This window comes from Topomyia yanbarensis, chromosome 1, assembly GCF_030247195.1.
Source record: "Topomyia yanbarensis strain Yona2022 chromosome 1, ASM3024719v1, whole genome shotgun sequence".
Classification (NCBI taxonomy): Eukaryota; Metazoa; Arthropoda; class Insecta; order Diptera; family Culicidae; genus Topomyia; species Topomyia yanbarensis.
Window position 1 is genome coordinate 73,286,963 of NC_080670.1, and position 24,528 is coordinate 73,311,490.

The 24,528-nt window shown below is 41.3% G+C and overlaps 1 protein-coding gene across 1 annotated transcript in view; it reads left to right on the top strand.

The window, feature by feature from the left end:
- The first annotated feature begins 241 nt into the window (after positions 1–241).
- Positions 242–24,528, top strand: part of LOC131677930 (NAD(P) transhydrogenase, mitochondrial-like) — a 41,317-nt gene continuing 17,030 nt past the window's right edge. The window contains exon 1 of the mRNA XM_058958029.1: positions 242–435. The gene's annotated coding sequence lies outside the window, so the exon portion shown is untranslated. The remainder of the gene's footprint in view (positions 436–24,528) is intronic.

Genomic DNA, 24,528 nt, shown 5'->3' on the forward strand with positions numbered 1-24,528 from the left:
ATTTTTGAATCCGGGAATTTGTACTGGAGTATTGGTAACAAGAAGAAGCTGTGGCGGACGTGACACAATCTGCGCCGCGACCCATCTCCTACGAAGAGAACAGAGCCACATTTAGAGAGAAAGACGCCACAAATTAACCAACACGAGTTCATTGTTATGTGTTGGGTGAAGACGGTTTTATTTTTCGAATCTTCCAAGCTTCCCCGGAACCCGTGCGTGCGCCTCAGTCGAGTACAGTGACTCTATGAGGAGACACTTGCCGGTTGCATTTATTTGGCACATTGTACAGATTCGCTTCTGTATCTCATTCATCTTTTTGCCATATTCAAAAGCAGTTTTGAATTGTGCTTTTTGTATGTTATTGTATAAACATATAGACTTGAGACAGTACAGCGTGTTCAGGAAAACCTCGTGCCAATTCGATACATCCAAAAGGTACCTTGGAATACATTTCAATATGCGTGAAAGTCTGGTTCCTCTCTGAAAGTGAATCTGGATGCAAACGAAGCGTGATGCGGATGGTGTGGTTGTTGCTGATTAATATAATTAGACGGTGCACTAGATCAATGTGTTAGTGGGTTAATATGAAATTTCAAAAGCAATAATCTGGTAATAGTTTGCGCGAAATATTCCCTATCATAATATAGGGAACTCAGCTCATAACTAAAATATACAAATCAACACTTCAAACACATATATACATGTGTTATTGAGATTTTACGTATATGTGTTATTGAGATTTAATGCTTAGGTAGATGTAGTAGGATCGAACAAAACTCAAAACAATCCGCCTGTTATGTGCTATCCGGTTCCATGTTCAATCATATTTGACAATTCATGCCCAACTCAAAAGATATCAAAACTGTGTTGATGTAGTTGTTGATGTATATTATTATGCAATGAATGAAATTATTTTGATTTCTGATCAAAAATCTTTACTTTAAGAAATTCGCTTAGACAATTTACAAAATCAAAAAAAAAATGTGTAGGGTTGTGATAGTAGTTTTTAGGGTAAATCGGGCGCGCTGAGTTTAAAAATGATCATAGCTTTTACCGCTGTGCTCCTGTTTTGGAGATTTCTCCATCAATTTGTTTTTTACTAGGCAGTGTGAAATTTTTTCCTGAATTTTTCGAATTTACAAACTGTATCAAATCTACTATAAAATTATTATAAATAAAAGGTGCTACAAACACCTGACAAATATTTGGAAACCTGGAAAGGCATATTGAATACTGTCAAATTCGAAAAAAAAACCATGCGTAAACAAAAAATGCCACTTTTTCACGTAAATTTGACATTTTGCAAACTTCAAAATGCTGCCGTTTCCAAAGTTCTGGATGGATTTCGATCAACAATATCTTTATTTGTAGCTGTGAGGGTCTTCTTTCAGACAAAAAAGTTCAAGCTAAACAGGCGAAAATTGTCAGAGTTCTGATCAATCAACCTAATTGAAGAAAATCTTCGAGACCAACTCTTTTTGGTATTACTACCGACACGACAAAAACTTCAGAAAATCTATTAAAAATAAATGTCTTTTTATAGACTTCGATGCTCTGAATATAAATTAAAAGTCATACAGTAGTTTTACGATCACATTTTAAAATAACCTATAAATATTTCATTTTGTAATAGTTATACTATAAATAAAGATACAGAGTTCAAGAGTTAGGAAGAAACAGCGAATAGATTTGGACATAGTCAATCTGAATATGAAGTCGCAATTTTGTTTTTTTTTTATTTTGATTATAGAGATTTTAACCTTAGGGTCATTCGCCTCTTTGTCGGGTTAGAGAAATCTCTTTAGAAAAATCTCTAACCCTATGTGCGGGGTTGGGAATTGAACCCAGGTGAGCTGCGTACAAGGCAATCGATTTATCAACTACGCTATCTCCACCCCAATTTTGTTACTTTTGGTCAACTTACATAACCTAACTCAATTATATGTTCAATGGCGTTTGCGAATGGAAGTTCGAAAAGGGAATAAAATCGACCACTGATCACAGATTATATTTTAATTTATATATAAATTTTTTTATTATATCATACTTTGGTATGCAAATTAAACGCTATTTTTGTTGGAGACGAACCACTGCGACCAGTAATTAAATCTATTGTGGTATGCTTCTTTCTTAATCTAAGTCTACTATCTACTATGACACATCACTATTGATGAGTGATTGTCGTTATTGAGATACACGCTCTTTCCAGTTGGGCACACCACTTCGTATGAAGTTTATTACCTGTTTGGGATTAACAGTTCAAATATCAAAAGGCTACAATGTTTCTTTACCGAGGACTCTGCGTTGTATCAATGCACTGCATTTGCGGAGCAGATGTTTCACTTTCAGATCCACCGACGCGGCATGTATTGTTTGTAAGCTTACCTATTTTCTTAAGATGATATTTACTCGGACAGTGTCCGGTAAGTAGTCCTGTCATAATGCATAGCTCTGTTTTGTTTAGGCTAAGCAACTCCAGACTTTTTTTCTCGCTGGGTGAGATAAGTTTCTTTGATTGTCGTACTCCAGTTGTTCTGTATAGCTGTGATTTCCCACTTTTTCAGTTCCATTTTGAGGGCACTCGGTGAGACTCCATAGAATGATTCTGGGCCGATAAAACTAGTGGAAGACCCTCTTCTTGCTAGCTCATCGGCTTTTTCGTTCACTGCAACGTCACTATGTCCTGGAACCCAGTATAAATTAACATGGTTTTTCTCCGCCAATTGTCGGAGTGCAAGAATGGGAGTGTACTAGTTTTGAACGACATGTAGGAGCCCTTAATGCGTTGAGCGCAGCCTGACTTCCTGAAAAAATGCAGATATTTGCATACCGTTAATTTCTTTTCAGACATACGTAAGTATATTCTAGGATGACATATATTTTTGCTTGAAACACTGTCGGCCAGTATCCCATGATTGGATCATTCTTGCACTGCCTCCCTGAAGATGCCATATTTCTCATCGAATCTCTTCTATTCCGGTGTGCTAGACATAAAGTACTGAATAAATACAATGTTTAAATACCTGTTCGTATTTACTTCTTGAATGCACATCCCAAGAAATATGCAGGCAACAAACTCAAACGGTATCACAAATGAAACACCAAGAACTATAGAGCTGAACTGCCAAACGCCTTCGATCGTAATGAGGTGAGGTGCAAAAATTGCTGTCTCCTTCTAACTCTTCAAGCAGGTGTTTTGCCTTTCTCATATAGAAAGGTTATGCAATCACTCTAAAAATCGGCAACCTAATCCGGCCCGGAGGGCCGGGAGTCATGTGCCATTCGACTCAGCTCGTCGAGATCGGAAAATGACTGTGTGTGTATGTATGTATTTTTTTTACAATGGCGAATACATTTGCGTACTAGCCCAATACACGTGCTATTAGTAGATGCCAAGCTACCACACGGGGTGTATTGGGGGTGTGTCGGGCTCTATGGTGACGCAGCCATTAATACCAACTAAACTCCGTCGGGCTCCGCCATTCCCCCCCCCCCCAGGGACTACCTCTCGGTAGTACTTCTGGGGGGATGGCTGTACTTGATGTACTCATTCACTCTGCTCACCCTTAACATACCGTGTGAGACTGACTTGGATGCTCACCTTTTCACTCCTCTGCCACGCCACGAGGCATCGATAGCTAAGTCCCAACATACTACACTATGACCCTCCCATCTTGGTATGAGGCAGTCCACATATACGCCTATACACTCGCTCTTCTGCCTTGCTTCGGGGTGGCTGGGTGGCAGCGATTGGCAACCCCTTACGCGGTTGCCAATCGCTGCGCCAAACCTGCCTCGGCATGAACAGACCATTCACTCACCAAATTTCCTGTAGCTTACAGGAAATCTGAGTGGTTGCAGTCGAGACTGCGTTCCACTTCTCCACAGTTCAACCAGATGATCGACAGGCTCTCGTTAGACCTAGTGGGCCGGAAATCGGTAGTCATAGCGGGAGACTTTAACGCTTGGGCAGTGGAGTGGGGCAGCCGCTGTAGAAATAGCAGGGGTCAAGCGCTAATGGAGCCGCTTGCGAAACTCGATACTGTGCTAGCTAATAATGTCTCCGCTAGTACATACCGTATAAACGGGGTGGAGGCGTGGATAGACGTAACATTTGCCAGCCCGAGTCTGGCTCCAGGCATGGAATGGAGGGTAGACGAAGGCTACACCCATAGCGTTCACTTAGCAATCCGCTTTAGGATCAACTATGGTGTGCAGCATCCGAGTGCGGGAGATCCCTTTCGGGTACGCGGGTGGAAGTCCAATCACTTCGACAGCGAAGCTTTCACCGCGGCCCTGGGACTGGAGGCCAACACCGACAGTCTAAGCGGGGATGCGCTGGTGGCTGTTCTATCACGCGCGTGCGACACCACTATGCCGAGAAAAACCCTGCCAAGAAACGGCAGATGCCCGGTATACTGGTGGAGTGCCGAGATTGCAGCTCTACGATCAGCCTGCCTCAGAGCTAGACGTAGGATGCAAAGAGCTCGCACCGAGGATGCAAGAGAGAATCGCCGTGAAGTGTTCCGAGCTGCGAAATTGGCCCATAACAAGGCCATTAAAAGCAGCAAGAGAGCGTGTTTCGACAACCTGTGTGAGAGTGCCAACGCGAATCCGTGGGGTAACGCCTACAGGATTGTGATGGCCAAGACCAAAGGGGGCTCTTCACCCCCTGAACGGTCTCCGGACCGGTTGGCAACGATTATCGAAGTACTCTTCCCGTCTCGAGCCACAAGCCCCTGACCACCTGCACTACGAGACAGTGCGGGCACGGCCGAAACGGTGGCTCCGGTGACGAATGAAGATCTACTCGCAGTGGCTAATTCCATAGCAATGAACATAGCTCCAGGGCCGGATGGATTTCCAAACAGCGCTCTCAAGGCAGCGATCATAGCGAACCCGAACATGTTCAGGCTAGCTATGCAGAGGTGCCTTGACGAGTGCCGTTTCCCCGATAGATGGAAAAGGCAGAAATTGGTGCTGTTGCCGAAGCCCGGGAAGCCGCCAGGCGACCCATCGGCGTACAGACCAATCTGTCTGATCGACACGGCTGGCAAACTGCTTGAGAGTATTATCCTCTACAGGCTAACCCCGTACGCGGAAGGTACGGACGGCCTGTCAAGCAACCAGTTTGGCTTTCGGAAGGGTAAATCCACAGTGGACGCTCTCAACTCAGTGATAAATACTGCCGAGATAGCGATCCAACGAAAAGGCGAGGCATTCGATACTGTGCGTTAGTGACCCTTGACTTGAAGAACGCATTCAACAGCGCAAGCTGGGATGCCATCGCGCTCTCGTTACACCGGCTTAGCCTACCGGTGGGTCTGTACCGGATCCTGGAAAGTTACTTCCAGAACCGCGTACTGCTATACGAGACCGATGCTGGTCAGAAAATGGTTCCGATTACCACCGGAGTCCCGCAGGGCTCGATCCTAGGCCCGTTGCTATGTAACCTCATGCATGACGGGGTTCTGAGACTGAAGTTCCCTCCTGGGGTCAAGATCTTCGGTTTTGCCGACGACGTAACCTTGGAGGTCTACGGGGAGCCAATCCCTGAGGTAGAACTAACCGCAGAACACGCGATCAACACGGTGGAGGAATGGATGAGCGCGAGAGGCCTGGAGCTCGCTCATCATAAGACGGAGGTAGTTATCGTCAACAACTGCAAGTCGGCGCAACATGCAGTTATCCATGTGGGAGAAGTCGCGATCACTATACAGCGGAGTCTGAAGTCTCTCGGAGTCATTATAGACGACAAGCTGACCTTCGGCAGCCACGTCGACTATACATGCAAGAGAGCGTCGACTGCTGTTGCGGCTCTATCGAGGATGATGTCCAACAGTTCAAAGGTGTGCGCCAGTAGACGTAAGTTACTGGCAGGCGTTGCCGTATCTATCCTCAGGTACGGCGGCCCGTCATGGTCAAGAGCACTGAGGGCAACCAGTTACCTACAGAAACTGTAGAGCACTTACCGCGTGATGTGCCTCAGAGTGATGCCTACCGCACGGTTTCACACGATGCATCCTGCGTGATAGCGAGCATGATGCCAGTCGGGCTGGTCATTCGGGAAGATGAGGAGTGTTTCGAGCTACGTGGAAATAGAGGAGCTCGCGAGCGCACCAGGGTGACCTCGGTCGCCAGATGGCAGCGTGAGTGGGACAACTCCTCGAAAGGTAGGTGGACCCACCGGCTGATACCTAGCATATCGAGCTGGGTGGGAAGACCCCATGGGAAAGTTCACTTCCACCTGACACAATTCCTGTCAGGCCATGGCTGTTTCCGACAGTAACTCCACAGGTTCGAGCACGCGGAGGTTCCAGCCTGCCCGGACTGCCCAGGTGTAGACGAAACTGCCGAACACATACTGTTCGTATGTCCTCGGCTCGACCTCGAAAAAAGAGCAATGCTTGACGTCTGTGGCTGGGACACAACCCCTGATACCCTTATTCAGCGGATGTGTCAATCGGTGGAGAAGTGGAACGCAGTCTCGGCTACCACCACCCAGATTTCCTGTAGGCTACAGGTAATCTGGCGAACCGAACAACAGACGACGGGCACGGCTAACTAGTGATTGGTTAGTTGGAGCGAAAAAGGCCATGCGCAAAAAAGGGAGTGAATGGTCTGTTCATGCTGAGGCAGGTTTGGCGCAGCGACTGGCAACCGCGTAAGGGGTAAACCCAGCCTCCCCGAAGCAAGACAGAAGAATGATTGTATAGGCGTATAAGTGGACTGCCGCATGCCAAGACGGGAGGGTCGTAGCGTAGTATGTTGGGACTTAGCTATCGATACCTCATGGCGTGGCAGAGGAGTGAAAGGGTGAGCATCCAAGTGAGTCTCACACGGCATGTTAAGGGTGAGCACAAAAGTCAGCATCATATGGTATGGTAGAGGCTAGCACAAAAGTAAGCCTAGCAAGGAATGAAAAAGGTAAGCACACAAGTCAGCCTCGCATGGTATGTCAGAAGTGGGGCCTAAGAAAAATGTCCCAAATGGGATTCCAGGGGGAGTGACAGAGGTATAATAGAGTGGCACGATCGAGAGTGAATCAGGTGATAGGGTGAGCACCAAAATCAGCCTCACATGGTATGGATGAGGCGAGCATAAAAGTAAGCCTAGCAAGGAATGAGTAAGGTGAGCACACAAATCAGCCTCGCAAGGAACGAAAAAGGTGAGCACAAAAGTCAGCCTCATGTGGAGTGTTTGAGAATGAATCAAGGTGCGATAGAGAGAGCACCCAAGCAAGCCTCATACAGGACGTATGAGCGCGTGAGTGAGAGTGAATGAGTACATTAAGTCCAGCCATCCCCCCAGAAGTAATACCGAGAGGTAGTTCCTGGGAGGAACGATGGCGGAGCCCAATGGAGTTTAGTCGGTATTGATGGCAGCGTCACCATTCGAGCCCGACACGCCCCCAGTACACCCCGTGCGGTAGCTTGGACCCTACCAATAGCACGTGTACTGGGCTAGGATGTAAAGGTCTTCTCCATTGTAAAAAAAAACACCCTCGACTGAGGAGTGTATTACCTCTTGAACCGGGAACCGTCCCGTTGTACAGAGTGCCACCATCCCAGACACGTCCGACACCCAAATTCCGTTGCCGGCAGGGATGTTGTACGGGTCGGATAGGAGGGCGACATCTGTCCTTGACTCCGAGACCGACTGCCACAACAGATGGTACAATGGCATGTATGTATGTATATATGTATGTGTGTGTATGTGTATGTGGAAAAAAATGCCACCACTGTTTATCAAGGATGGCTGGACCGATTTGCACAAACTTAGTCTCAAATGAAAAGTACAACGTTCCCATAGCGATTAATTTTTTTATTGATTGGACTTCTGGTTCCGGAGTTACGGGTTGAAGAGTGCAGCCACACAGCTAATTCCCATATAAACTGAACTGAAAAATGCTCAAAGGAGGGAGTAAAGGAAAATTTCCAAATCGCATTTATGTATTTTTGGTGCCAAATGTCTTTGAAATGCAGGAAACGTCGAGATTTGATGTACTCTCGAATGCATTTTTTTTTGGCGAAAATTGACTTTTTTTGGACTTTGTATCCTTTTTGCCTTTCTCATATAGAAAGGTTATGCAACCACTCTAAAAATCGTCAACCTTATCCCATACCATTCGACTCAGCTCGTCGAGATCGGAAAATGTCTGTGTGTGTATGTATGTATGTGGAAAAAAATGTCACCTCTGTTTCTCAGAGATGGCTGGACCGATTTGCACAAACTTGGTCTCAAATGAAAGGTACAACGTTCCCATCGGCTGCTTGATTTTTTTTAATTATTGTACTTATGGTTTCGGAGTTACGAGTTGAAGAGTGCGGCCACACAGCTAATTCCCATATAAACTGAACTGAAAAATGCTACAGGAAAATTTCTTTAAAATGCATGAAACGTTGAGATTTGATGTAATTTCGAAAAAAGTTGGCGAAAATTGACTTTTTTTAGGTGCTATTAAAACAGGTTTGTTTAATGTATAACTCAGGGGGGTGACATTCCTGTCATCCGCTATGTAGATATACAGACATCAACAGTAGTCAACTTATGATGCGCCTAGCCGCTTATAGGCCCATGTCGCCCATGCTATTTATTGCATTGGGCTGTTTTGATTTTAACAAAGGCTGATGTTGACTAGGAAAAAATAGCCGCCTAGCAGGGGCCTCGTATAACTATTACAAAATGAAATATTTTTAGGTTATGCTAAAATGTGATGATCATAAAACTACTTTGACTTTTAATTTATATCCAGAGCATCGAAGTCTATAAAAAGACATTTATTTTTAATAGCTTTTCCGAAGTTTTTGTCGTGTCTGTAGTAATACCAAAAAGAGCTCATTCGTAACCGAACGTTGTACCGAGAAACAAGTGCTTTTTGTTCTCTCCGGTTTGGTTTAGTTTTTTCGGCAGTACGAAGGTGCTTACTGTGGCAGAGGCTACAGTAAAGCACTACTAATAAACAGTCCCGCGAGTGATTATTATTACCTGCGATATCGGTGAAGGTGTTATCCCAGCAAGGGCTGGAGTATAAACGTTAAATTAATTATGTGTCAGGTAGTGCAGTGAAGTGCTTTACTAAAAAGTTTTCTTGCCTGAAGGACGGCTTTGTTTAGACGAGCTATATCAGCTCTCTACTGTGTGAAGGTCACGTGGGTGACGGATAAAACAAACGAAGGATCAATTCACCTACCAGCTCGTCAGGAACCAACTGGAGAAGTGTTTAGATTTTTACTTTTCTTATCGATTTTTTTTTATTATCGTGTTTGATTTTTTATTTTGATTAAAATTAAATAGTGCGGTCGAGCGTGTTGCTCCCGCAACAAAATGGAACACACAGAAGGATCACCCTCCGAAGACGAATATTATGGGGAAGAAGAACGTGTATCTGATTCGGAGACAGATGATGTTATGGTCGATCCACTTCCCCCACTTTCCCCCAATGTCTCACAGCCCCCCCGAGATAAGGTTTACCAGGGTGGATCCGCTGGTCCTTGGGTGGTATACTTTCGGCCTAAAAATAAACCGTTAAACAGCATAACTGTTGCACGGGAGCTGACAAAACGTTACTCGGCCGTAACCGAGATCAAAAAGGTTGAGTCAGATAAACTGCGCGTAGTCGTTACTGACTTGAAACAGGCCAATGATATCGTTAGCAATAGCCTCTTTACGCTGGAGTATCGCGTCTACATCCCTTCTCGTGATGTGGAGATCGACGGTGTGGTAAGTGATGCGGGTCTAACTGTCAATGATCTGATGAATGATGGGGCTGGCCGCTTTAAGGACCCTAACCTTCAATCAGTTAAGATTTTGGAGTGCAAGTAATTGCACTCAAAGTCTATCGAAGATGGGAATTACTATCCATCAGACTCGTTTCGCGTAACCTTCGCCGGATCTGCACTTCCGAGCTGCGTTGAAGTGTACCGTGTACCTGTTTGTACCGCGGGTCATGATTTGTTCCAATTGCAAGCAGCTAGGTCACACGGCCACCTACTGTAGCAACAAGCAACGGTGCGGTAAATGTGGGGTACGCCATGCGGATGATACTTGCAGTATGCCCGCTGAGAAGTGTGTTTACTGTGGGGAGAATCCGCATGCACTTTTGACATGCCCAACGTACAAACTTCGCGCGGATAAACTGAAGCGATCCGCCAAAGATCGCTCCAGACGCTCTTACGCAGAAATGCTTGAAAGAGCTGTTCCACTTAACTCTGAAAACCCATTCGCTCTCTTGCCAACTGACGATAACGCCTCTAACGACCCTTGCGAGGGGCATTCTTTGGCTCTGCTTGGAAACTCTAGGAAAAGACCTAATCAAAACTCACCTGAACTTCCTCGTAAGGGTCCTAGGTTGTCCCAAACAAGGGTACAAAATAAAAATAATTCATAAGCTGGAAGTGCTGGTACAAATCCGAAGATAATACCACAGACTAACAGACACAACACTATGAGGGAATTCTCTCAAAAAACACCGATCCGACAATTTTCCCAGAACACTAGCTCCACCTTTTATTCACAGTCCCAATCACTCATTTACTGGTGGGTTACCCCTCAGGTTTGGGAACAATTTTTCACTAGACGTCAGGCATTGAAGTTGTCGCTTGTCAAACAACAATCAAAGGCAAAGATCTTTGCATTGCTTCATTTACATTCCTCCTAGGGCCATGATGGGATATCGAAGATTCTTCAACGTGATTGAACACCTTCCCTCGCCCCGCCTGCTTCTTGGAGATTTTAACTCTCACGGTACGGGGTGGGGCTGTCTGTACGACGATAATCGATCTTCGACAATTCAAGACCTTTGTGACAACTTCAATATGACAATTCTGAACACAGGGGAAATGACACGGATTCCTAGACCACCTGCGCAAGCAAGTGCACTGGACATATCTTTATGCTCGACATCACTACGGTTAGATTGCAAGTGAAAGGTCCCCACGGTAGTGACCACCTACTAATTGTAATTGCAATCACCACTGGTTCAAGACCTTCGGCACCAATCAATGTTCCCTATGACCTCACACGAAACATTGATTGGAAGAGCTACGCTGCTGAGATATCCAAAACTATCGATTCAACACAGGTACTTCCCCTGGAAGAGGAATATAACTTTTTGTCTAACTCGATTCTCGATACCGCGATTCAAACTCAGACGAAACGAGTACCCGACGTGAACACCCAAAAACGTTCTTCCAACCCGTGGTGGGACAAAGAGTGCTCAGACGTGTACGCGGAGAAAGCTGCCGCGTATAAAACCTTCCGGAACGACAGGTTAGTTGCTAGTTACCGAGTGTACGCGATATTAGAAAAGCGAATGAAAAATTTATTGAAAGCTAAGAAACGCAGTTACTGGCGCCGGTTTGTCGACGGGTTAACAAGAGAAACATCGATGAGCACTCTTTGGGGCACGGCCCGACGTATGCGAAACCGAAACAGTACTAACGAGAGCGTGGAATATTCAAACCGTTGGATATTCGATTTCGCCAAGAAGGTTTGTCCGGATTCCGCCCCGGCACAGAAAATCTACCGCGCCGCGTCGCCTTACAATACCGCGAACAAAACACCGTTTACGATGGTGGAGTTCTCACTTGCTCTCTTATCATGTAACAATAAAGCCCCGGGGCCAGATAGAATCAAATTCAACTTGTGAAGAATCTGCCAGACTCTGCCAAAAGACGCTTGTTGAATTTATTTAATAGGTTTCTTGAGGGTAACATTGTCCCACATGACTGGAGACAGGTGAGGGTCATCGCCATCCAAAAACCAGGAAAACCAGCCTCCGACCACAACTCGTATCGACCGATTGCAATGCTGTCCTGTATCCGGAAGTTATTCGAAAAAATGATTACTGTCAGATACACAATTTGATTTCCGCAAAGGCAAAGGGACGAACGATTGCCTTGCGTTGCTCTCAACAGAAATTCAAAAGGCATGTGCTAACAGCAGATGGCATCAGTATTCTTGAATATTAAGGGGGCTTTCGATTCAGTTTCTATCAACATTCTTTATGAGAAGTTGCACCAGCATGGTCTTTCACCAATTTTAAATAACTGTTTGCTAAACCTGTTGTCTGAGAAACAAATGCATTTCTCGCATGGCGATTTATCGACATCACGATTTAGCTACATGGTCTTTCCCCAGGGCTCATGTCTAAGCCCTCTTCTCTACAATTTTTACGTGAATGACATTGACGAATGTCTTGTCAATTCCTGCACGCTAAGGCAACTTGCAGATGACGGTGTGGTCTCTATTACAGGTCCTAAAGCCGTCGACTTGCAAGGACCACTGCAAGATACCTTGGACAATTTGTCTGCTTGGGCTCTCCAGCTAGGTATCGAGTTCTCCACGGAGAAAACTGAGCTAGTCGTATTTTCTAGAAAGCGTGAACCAGCGCAACTACAGCTTCAATTAATGGATCAAACTATTGCTCAGGCTTCAACATTCAAATATCTCGGGGTATGGTTCGACTATAAAGGTACCTGGGGATGTCACATTAGGTATCTGAAACAGATGTGCCAACAAAGGATCAACTTTTACCGTACGATAACAATTAGGTCTCCTGGATGGGCACCATGTGGTGCCCATCCAGGAGACCTAATAAGGGCTGCACCAAACAACGATATTATCAGTGTTGTAGTACGGATGTTTCTGCTTTCGCTCCGCTGTGAACATACTCTTCATCAAACTGGAGCGAATCCAGTATCGTTGCTTGCGTATTGCCTTGGATTGCATGCACTCGGCCCATACGATGAGTCTCGAAGTGCTGGCGGGCGTTCTTCCGCTGGAAAATCGATTCTGGGACCTCTCATATCGATTGCTCATTCGTTACGATATTCTGAACCCATTGGTGATTGCAAATTGCGAAAGGCTTGTCGAGCTTAATTCTCAGACCCGATTCATGTCCTTGTACTTCGATTACATGGCACAGAACATCAATTCATCTACGTATAACGTCAACCGTGCTCATCTCTTAGATACTTCTGATCCAACTGTATTTTTCGATACATCCATGAAGGAAGAGATTTGTGGAATTCCGGATCATGTTCGCCCACAAGTGGTCCCAAATATTTTCTATAACAAATACCATCAAGTCGACTGCGCCAAAATGTTCTACACTGACGGATCAATTCTCGACGGGTCCACAGGTATCTTCAACCAAAATCTTGCTGCCTCAAACTCAATGATCCTGCTTCAATTTACGTCGCAGAATTATCTGCCATTCAGTATACTCTCGGGATCATTGACACCCTGCCCTCAGACCATTACTTCATCGTTTCGGATAGTCTCAGTTTTATTGAGGCCATCCGTGCGGCGAAGCCTGGAAAGCACTCACCGTATTTCTTGGGGAAAATACGGGAATATCTGAGTGCTTTATCTGAAAAATCTTACCAGATTACCTTGGTTTGGGTCCAGTCACATTGTTCTATTGCGGGCAATGAGAAGGCGGACTCTTTAGCCAAGGTGTGGCGCATTAGAAGGCGACACTTACGAAAGACCAATTTGCTTCAATGAATTTTTCAGTATCTCTCGTCAGAGGATGCTCGATAGTTGGCAAACCTCATGGAGCAATGGGCATCTGGGACGGTGGCTACATTCCATTATCCCGAAGGTATCAACGAATGCTTGGTTTAAGGGGTTGGATGTGAACCGGGACTTTATTCGTACGATGTCAAGGATCATGTCCAACCATTACTCGTTTGACGCGCATCTCCGTCGTATACGGCTTGCTGAAAGTAATCATTGTGTTTGTGAGAACGGCTATCACAACATCGAGCATTTTGTTTGGCTGTGCGCAGAGTACTGTGTTGCCAGGTCCCAACTAATAGATTCCCTTCGGGCCCGAGGTAGATCACCCTATGTGGCAGTCCGGGACGTCCTGGCAAGCCGTGATCACCCCTATATTTTTCTTATCTATATCTTTTTGAAAACTATTGATGTCCAAGTTTAATACATTTTCCCCTCTCTCATTCACAGTAGAATCTCACCAACCTATCCCTGTATCTACAATATGGCATTGCTTCACGAGTCTTCGGTGCATACCCTTCTTGATAACCGTCTATCCAGAACATCATGACATACCTCACATACAGATGGTATAGAGAACATCATGACAGCATCAGAGTGCCAATAATTATCCGAAATATCGACCCTCTCCTCGCCCCTGCGATTACAGGCTGGAAACTACAACACTACAACAAAGTGTGCATATCCGCCACAATGATCAATCAGCAAACGACGATGTCAATTACACAATATGTATCCCACTTCCTACCTTTTTCCTTTACTTACATAAGAGGGGAGCAAGCCGTCCCCAAATACGGCTTTCCCTTCCCCCACTAACATGTGACATGTAATTAACCCTTGTGAAGGCAAGCTAAAATCCTAACATTAAAGGGCAAGCCGGGCCTCTCAGGCCCGTCTAAATTCAAGCTCCTTTTTGCCGTTCTCATATAGAAAGGTTATGCAATCGGTCGAAATTTCGACTTTTTAACCTAGACCCGCAGGGCCAAATCTCTTATACCATTCGACTCAGTTCGTCGAGATCGTTAAATGAGTGTGTGTGTGTATGTATGTATGTAGGGATGTATGTATGTGGCTAACAATCTCACCGATTTTTCTCTGAGGTGGCTGGACCGGTTTGTATAAATTTAGTCTCAAATGAAAGGTGCAGCCTTCCCATCGGCCGCTATTGATTTTTTTTTTATTGATCCGACTTTCGGTTCTGGAGTTACGGGTGGAGTTACCGGGCAGAGTACAATCACACAGCAAATTTCCATGGAAACTGATACCACCATGATGTCCAAATGATGCAATATATATTAAAATATGTGCAACATTACTTGGCTTTGCATGTCTAGATCATTAATGACCCACCGAAGGCACTTCGACCACATTGGCCAGCTATGGCGGTTCTTGATGCCCCGGGGGAACTTACCAAGTTCCTAAAATAATGTCATACCTATTTCTCAGCGAATTCTTTACCGATTTTTACAAACTTGGTTTGAAATGAAAGGTACAGCATTCCCATTGGCTGATGTTGAATTTCTAATTGATCCGACTTCCGGTTCCGGAATTACAGGGGGACGAACACGCACCAAATCCCGATTTCAGAGTATAAGGCGATGGATGTAAAAAGGTCAAATTTTTTTCCAAAAGGTGAGTACTCGGAAGATCACGTCGACTGTCGATTGGTTCTGAGCTCCATTTCGTTTGAACACGACCAATAAATATTTCTGGGTTGCTATTAATTTCATCTGATGCATAACCGGAGTACATATTCATATTTTTCTGCATCAGATTCATTGTCGGAAGCAATATCATTCACATCTTCTTCCTCGCTTTGCAAATCAGTTTCGGAATCGTCTGCTGTTGAAATCACTCGAATTTCTTCCATTATTTCAGATCCTTTGAGACGATTGAAAACATGGGCATATCGTCTTATAGCCATTTCATTTTTTTGTTGCTTTTAGATCCTACAATTTGAATACTCTTATGCTTATGCTTATGCTTATGCTTATGCTTTTAGATCCTACAATTTGAATAATTACGACAACTATAACACAACGAATAGACAACAAAAATAGACAATAACGACAGAGTTAGGTTATGTTGTACCCAAATAATTGTCAAGTAGACCACAGTGGGTGAAATAAAAGTATTTACCCAAAAAAAAATATGGCACGTCATTATCGTATGCTATTTTTACATTTCTTATGAAAGAAATGTATTTTCATCTATCTATCTATCTATCTATCTATATATATATATATATATATATATATATATATATATATATATATATATATATATATATATATATATATATATATATATATATATATATATATATATATATATATATATATATATATATATATATATATATATATATATATATATATATATATATATATATATATATATATATATATATATATATATATATATAAAAGTCAAAGTTTGTATGTATATGATTTATAGACTCCCAAACGGCTTAACCGATTTCCGTAAAAATTTGCACACAGTAGGTATTTGGTATGGGGCATGTTTGTGTGCTATTAGTTGGAGATTATCTGCCCGCCAGATGGCGCTTTGGAACAAATTGTGTTTTCCTCCTATTTCGCAGAGTGTCGCAGCAACGCGCGATGGGTATTAGCTAGTTTCTTATAAAAGAAATGGATAGAATTCACTCAAACGTTCAAGATTTTTTTCTTATAAGAAAAGGTAAAAAGATAAAATCAATCAAAACATGAAAAAAAATCCTGCTAATATGAAGATGTACTCATTAAAAAATGTTTTTTTCAGATAAATATTAATGTATAAAACCCGTGGTATTCCTAGTAAATATTGCATGCACACCGGGCCTGCCAGGCCCGGCTTGCCTTTTTGTGCATGTAAAAAATTCAAACGTAGCTGCGCATCACTCCATAGATGAAAATTTCACAATTCTTTATTTTTGTTATAGATTTCAAAGCTACTTATCAAAATTTTCATGCCCAAGCTTATGCTGCATACACATTTCTTTGTAACTAAAAAATTGTAACGTGCCGGGCCTCTGAGACCTGGTTGCCTTTTTGAGGGTTAAAAAATGAATTGTCGGCCTCGTTAAGCTACAGCATTTGGGCCTAAATAAACGTATTTAAGATAAAAAAACAAAAAGAGTTGATTTTGAAGATTTTCTTCAATTAGGTTAATTGATCAGAACTCTGACAATTTTCGTCTGTTTAGCTTGAACTTTTTTGTCTGAAAGAAGACGCTTACATCTACCAACAAATCTATTGTTGATCGAAATCCATCTAGAACTTTTGAAATGGCAGCATTTTGAATTTGGTGAAATGTCAAATTTTCGTCAAAAAGTGGCATTTTTTTGTTTACGCATGGTTTTTTCGAATTTGGCAGTATTCAATATGCCTTTCCAGATTTCTAAATATTTGTCAGGTGTTTGTAGCACCTTTTAATAATAGATTTGATACAGTTTGTAAATTCGAAAAATTTAGAAATAATTTAACACTGACTAGTAAAAAAAAACAAATTAATGGAGAAATCTCAAAAATAGGAGCACGGCGATGAAAACTATGGTCATTTTGGAACTCAGCGCACCCGATTTACCCTAAAAACTACTATCACAACCCTGCACCAAAATGGCTGTCCACCAGTGTTATTGTTTTGAATTTGAAAAATAAAAAAGTCGAATAACTTTTCAAGGAATGTAAGTTTTTGGGAAAATCTAATATATAAAAATATGTTTATACAAACAACAATGCACTTTTTGCGTTTCTAACATGAGAAATGTAAAGAATTTGCTCAAAGTTTGAAAACTTCCCAGAGGGCCGAGTCTCATACACACCAAAAAATAATGAAATTTAAACGACATGTAAATCAAAACGAATGTAAACATACAACGATTGAATCAAAAAATTGATTGAAAATTACGTTAAAATCAATTGGAGCATCAAACAGCATTCAATTTTACACTTTCATTCGTGTAATATTACATGTCATTAATTTTACAGCAGTATTCGAGTAAAAATACATTGAAGTGCATTGGTTTTCCGTTTAAAGAAACTGTAATTTTCAATCCACGTGTAAAACTATAATAAAATTCGTTGAAAAAAAGCACGACATGTCGTGTGTATTTGTGGTGAAACTTAATTTTACATTTATATTCATGCTCCAAATATGAAAATAAACTTAAAATTACAAAATATTTTTTTCTGTGTATACCAATCGACGGCCCGCGGTAAATTGGGACAATATCTGTATGTGTGTATGTGTATATGTATAAGCAGTAATGTGATGTAATTATCTCAACAATGGCTGAACCGATCTTAACGAAACTAGTTTTAAACATTTGACGCTATTAAACTTAATTCGATTCCGGAAAATTTTTGTGAAATTAATAATAAACGAACTATTTTTCAAAATTAAATATTCAAATTCACTTCAAGGATAAAGAGAATTTTTTTTCCAAAGTTAAGTTGTTTGACTCTTGCCATGGGCATTGCGATCAACGGTGAGCTCTAGGTTTGGTAATATTTAAATACACAGATCATCATATAATCAACCTAGTAGCGAGGATAGTTTGTTGCCGTTCCCATGTAGAAGGGTTATGCAATCACTCTGGAAACTGAGCAACTAATCCCAGTCCGGAGGGCCGAGATTCATACAGCATTCGACTCAATTCGTCGAGATCGTAAAATGTCTGTATGTGTGTATGTGTCAAACAATGTTACTCATTGTTCTAAGAGATAGCTGGGCCGATTTGAACAACATTAGGCTCGAATGAAAGCTCTAACGTCGCCATGGGCTGGTGTTAAATTTCATTTGAAATCCAAATTTTGTTTTCGGAGCTACGAGTTGAAGAGTGCAGTCACAGCAAATTTCCATATAAACTGATATCAAAATGATGCACAACGTATTAAAATGAGTGAAAAATTACTTGAATATGCCAGTCTAGATCAATAATGAGTAACCAAAACCACTGGCCACATTGACCACCTATGATCGTTCTTGATTCCTTAAACGTAGGAACTGAAAAATGTTATGGAAATTTATGGGAGCAAAGGAAAATTTAAAAAGCCTATTTGTAGTTTTGATGCCATATCGTCGCTGTTGTGCTATCTTATGACAAACGCCATTTTGGGGTAAACTGAGTTAGATATGCCACATTACTTGTCTGAGCAATCTCTACAAAGTGGCGTTTTCAAAATTTTGAAATTGTGCTTGGTTACTTAGATATAGCGAGAAACACGATAAGAAATAGTCAGTTTTTTGCTTCAAATCACTGTATCTACGGATTTGCTCAAGTTATATTGAAGTTTTATAAGTTTTTATGTGTAAAAATGTCTGAGGAACACAATGGCATAAAAATTTTCAAAAGAAAAATACACGAGTTGTGAGAAAAACGCAATTTACGGTTCAAACTGGAAATATAGCATATTTGGCAACACTGAAACCAAAAATAATTATTTTTCCTAGATTCCCTGATTCATTTCCTTCAAAATGCATCTCACCGATTGTTTATAGACCAAATGAACCCAAAGATATGAATAAAAGTTAAAAATTGATGATTTTTTCTATGGAATATTTTCCATGCACGATTATGACACGTCATACAAATTTTGTCATCAATACACGCCTATGACACGTGTGAGTGCGTCCTTTGTTTACATTCATAGTAAAAAATTGCAACGTAGTAAACCGATCTTCGAAATATTTGAGAGATTAATACAGAATAGATAGAAGCATCAATTGTCTTCTTTGGATTGTTTATACTATTTATAAGTTTGAAAATATTCAATCTCAAATTTTAAAAATCGTTTTTCTCGAAATGTGCTAAATGGCGCTTGTCATAAGATAGCACAACAGCGACGATATGTCTTTAAATTGCATGAAACGTCAAAATTTGATGTAATCCCGAAAAACACATTTCTTGGCTTGACTTTTTTGGCACGTCTTTGACTTTGTCATATAGAAGGTTGTGCCATCACTCCGAAAATCGTCAACCTAATTCCGGCCATATTTTTTCGACTAAAAACGGGTTTGCTGGATTTAAACTGGGGCGTAGATAGAGGTGTACGATGAGGGGTTACTCCGCCTCACATATTACTCCACCATCTTCTCACAGACTTCCTTGCCCTATCAAACCCACCTCAGAGCCCTCCCGACCACACGCCTACACCTCATACCATCACCACGGTGTGTCTAAAACCATTATTAACAAAAATGACCCTAAATTTGGTACTCGACATTCGAAAGATAAAGTATCCAAGCAACTTCTCAGTGAATTTCAAAATGATCCATCGAGAGATTCGAGAGAAATGTCGATTTGAAGTTTGGTTTGGTCCTATCTTTGCGTTGCGTTGCGTTGTGTTGCGTTGTGACGATGATTTTGGCGGATTGCACACTGACTTCATCATGTTTGACTGCTGATTATCTAATAAGAGTTGCTTAGGAAATGGTAAGTAGGAATTCGTACCAATCCGACCCATATAAAAAGCTCAACAACATGATAGCCATCATTGCCGGCCGCCCCCATCTCCACCGTTCACGGGGAAGGATAAAGGATAAGGTAGACGGGAAGTGTTGATGCTCCACCTACTTAACGGAAGGACGACGATTTATCAGACTCTTCCATAGGTGTCGCGGAGTTGGTGGTTTGGAAGGGTATAAGGTCTAGGATTCGCTCCAAGCAAGCGATGCGACCTGTAAAGCATATTTTATTAGGTAGTTGTTTAGTTAGTCTTCGAGTACACGATCACTCGAAAAAGATCTTATTTAGTTTTTGGTTCTTTTTAAACTCTGGGCAGCCGGCCACCGAGAGTATCCTATGTTCCCTAAACAAAAGCAATTTGAACTCCACACGGCCGACCGTGGGAGTATTGCTTAGAAAAGCTAATCTTATCTGCGTAATTGGCCGGATCACTATTTATTGCAGTTCTACTTCTTCTCTACGATATATTTATTGAGTTGAAAACTACCGAGTGATAACACATTATACAGGCAAAGAGTTATGATAGCGCGAGATGTTATAAATCAAGGAAAGTATTTATTATTTTCCATATCGTATTTTTATGGAATACAAGTATACGAGCGATAATAACGAACACTGAAGGGAAATATAAAGGATTGTTAACCTGATGCACGGGCTTGTTAGCATTAACGGAGCTTGAAACTAGGTTCATACAAACAGACGCGGGGAATTTTCAATACGTATTGACCCGTGATCATCGATACTAGTCAGATTAAAGTCTTATTGGGGCTAATTTCCGATCAACTTTTCATTTTTACGGCGATGTTTTCTCAACTAGATCTGTTCGGCAGTGGCGGCGCTAAGGGGGGGGGGGGTGAAGGGGGCAAGCGCCCCGAGCGGCAAATTCAGGAGGCGGCATTTCCTGCTCAACAAATTTTAATATTTTAATAATTGTTCAAGTGTTATTAATCTTGATAAAAATCAAGTGCGGGTGAAACGCTTGAATGTACATTATTTTCGTGTCTGTTGACGATTAAAAAGGTAGGGAATCGGGACTGACGTATGCGATCGAACAAAACTATACACATGAGTTTGTCTTCACATCTCGCCCTGAGCAGAAGCAAAAAATCGTCCCGCGCAAGTGAAACAGTCAATTCTACCTAAAAATCAATCGGTGCCTATCACACAAGCAGTCCATATAACAATAGCCTATACCTACTGTGCGATTTAGTGATGAGTGACGGTGCCCAGCAAAAAGCAACCCAGCTGCGGTTGAACTGTGTTGCTGTTGATTTTTCGAAATGCCCCGTAAGACCAGCCATTCGGGAAGTGGAACAGTTATTAAAAGTGCAGATGAAACTCAATCTGGCTGAAGTGAAAACCCTACAAATGCATCATATCAAACATTGCGTGCTGATTTCGTTCAACAACATTAACCAAGCTGAGTCATTCGCCTCGCGAAACAACATGCAGCACACCGCCGAATGCGGCAATGTTAAATATAGCATTCCCGTATACATCGAGAACGGCGCTGTAGAAGTTCGTGTCCATGATTTGGCTACGCGTACCCCTGACGGCGCGATTAAAAAATACTTGCAAAAATACGGAGAAGTAGACTCTGTTACACATGAGACTTGGAGGAATTTTTTCCCGGGCATCCCTAACGGTGTTCGTGTGGTGAGAATGCGTGTGACCAAGCCAATTCCCTCATACATAACCGTCACAGCGTTAGGAAGTGACGATGTTCTCATTCATCAAACATCACTAGTCACGTACCCAGGGCAAATTCCTACGTGCCAGTTCTGCACCAAGAAGCTGCTCCTCGGAAAACCTTGCGTAGAAACTGTTAAGGAAAACTCAAATCCAACTGAAATCAGCACACAACCATCTTACGCTAAACCACTAACAGCTGCAAAACCAACATCTATGGATCAAGCACCAACAACCAGCAACAACAACAACGAAACGAATGCCGATAACGAACATACTAAAACGACCCTTAAGAGTAAAACACAAACTGGAACATCCGACTGCGAGCAGCAGGAAAGTAGTACGGATGAGGACATGGACGTGAACGATAACGCAAAAGACAAACGAAATGAACCTCAACTTGCAGTGGACAACACTGGCAATATTTCGCCCCCTAGAAAAAGGATCTCAACACGCAGCAGAAAGCTGCGCCTGAACGAGACCAAAAATTTAACGTAGCTGTTTTTTTTTATTTATTGTAAAAAAACAAACAATCGGCCTCGTCGAGAGCTACCGCATTTGAGCCTAAATAAATTAATTAATTATAAAAAAAAGCTATACTCATATTCCTCAGTCTCAAAAGATTCAGCTGAGATGAGTTTCCGAGCGCACTTGAAGTTGTGGGAGTATGCAGACTAATTTGCTGGAATTAACTCACTTTTAAGGATCACATTGAAGGAATCCAAACAAAATGCAACAAATATATAAAATGTTTATACCCTCTTATAAATAGGAATTCTAGGCTCTGCCTAAAAAACAAACTATTACTTTATAAACAAATATTTAGACCGGCAATGCTATATGCAGTGCCAATCTGGGCAAGTTGTTGTGCTACTAGGAAGAAAACGCTTCAAAGGATTCAGAATAAAATTCTGAAAATGATTTTGAAGCGTCCTCCCTGGTTTAGCACAAATGAGTTGCACAGACTTGCAAACATAGAAACATTAGAAATTATGACGAACAGTATTAAAAGAAACTTCCGACAAAAATCGTTGCAATCTTCAATTGTAACGATTAGCTCTCTTTATAGTTTATAAGATTTGTTTAGCTCCTTATTCAGAAGACAAGTAGGTTTAAAACATCCTACTGAAAAAAATACTTAACTGCGAAAGCATATTATAACTTAATAATAATTAACTGAATCATGTAAACAATAGGGATGAAAAGTCACCACTTGTGGCTGAACACCCAATATACTAAATTAGAAATGTAATGCCAACAAAACAATATAATCAAATAGAAAAAAAAACTGCTGGAATTAAACCAGGAAGCTCTATCATATACAGGCTGTTTGGTTCATCGTTAAGAATCTCTCGAGGGGTGATAGAGAATCATTTTTGGCGTCAAAAATCATTCTACACAAACTATCAAATCTCAATTGGTACAAAGTTATTCAACTTTTTCCGTGAACAGCTTGTTTGTCTTTTAATATCTCCAACTCAAAAAGTATGCTTTGTGTTTCCAATCTTTTAATTCCATTGGAAAGGTGTTTCCTCTCCTGTTACGCGTAACGTGGTCCAGCATAGTCGATAAGACAACCGGTCTAATAAGTGTTCTATAGAAGGTTAGTTTCGTGCGGTAGCGTACGTTTTTCGACCGAATGGTTTTTTGGAACCGGCGATTACCAAGGGGTAAATAAACCAGCATTTTTTGTTCACTGATTTTTAGACGGAAGATTATCCGAGAGCTTAAAAACGATAAGGCCGTTGGGAAGACAAGACGCACCCAGCGTTTGAATATTTTTTTTAGAAATTAGTTTATGAATTTATTCTCAGTCCGAAATATCATATTTGAATTCAAAACCAAGAAAATATTTGCATGTTTTTAGATTACTCAAAAATTTTCAAGAGAACTAGAATTATTTCACATGAATTATTTATTTTTCCTTATTTATGTGTCTGTAGAAAAAAGGCCCACCTTGTCCCACTTATTTCTCTTCGTGGTTATAAAGTTAAATTCTAGCTGCCGTCATCTGCCGCTTCGTAGGTTATAACAAATTTTGTGGAACATATTTTTTTTAAATATTTATGATGAAAACACTCTTTAAATGTCATGATAACATCTATCACTCTTAGAAACTCTTTTTTATTATTGTATATTTTCGACGATTTAGGAATAAAATATTTTAATCCAGAGATTTTTTGATAAAAAAAAATGTTAAAATTCATTTTCTCGAGTATTTTTTAATGTCATGTAGGTTATAAAGCAAAAGAGGAATTCCACGAAGATCCGTCCGAAAATCTTTAAAATCGTGACCGACCATCTTAGATTCCAATGAAACTTAACACGTTTCACCGTCATGCAAGACTAAATATTTTCCACAGGTAATAAGATTATTTTGACTCAAGAGCAACTTTTCAAAAGGGTGCAAACGTTTCTACGTGTATGAATTTCAAAATTTTTTTGTTCGATTACTGTATTTTATACAGCAAAACTATCTGAGAACGAGTTACAGGGAATAAATACTTCTGCCCGAAAAAAACAAACACTGAAAAAAATGTTGCGTCATTTTTCAAAAAAACCAAAAATTGTGATAAAATTTTAAATTGCGAAAAACCCCATTTTTTAAAGTTTTTATATTTTGTTACCAAAAACCTAAAGAGAAAAGAAACATTTTGAATGTGATTGCATGATGGAGAAAAAATTGATAAAAAGTTTTCCTAACAATAGCTTCGTACATGTTTTTAAATTTCATACTAATAGACATACAAAATTGTAATTCTATTACAGAATATAATTCTAAGCACCATTTAAAATCAAAATGCATTCAACAAAAATCTTCCAAAATGCGATAGTTTTCGAGATAT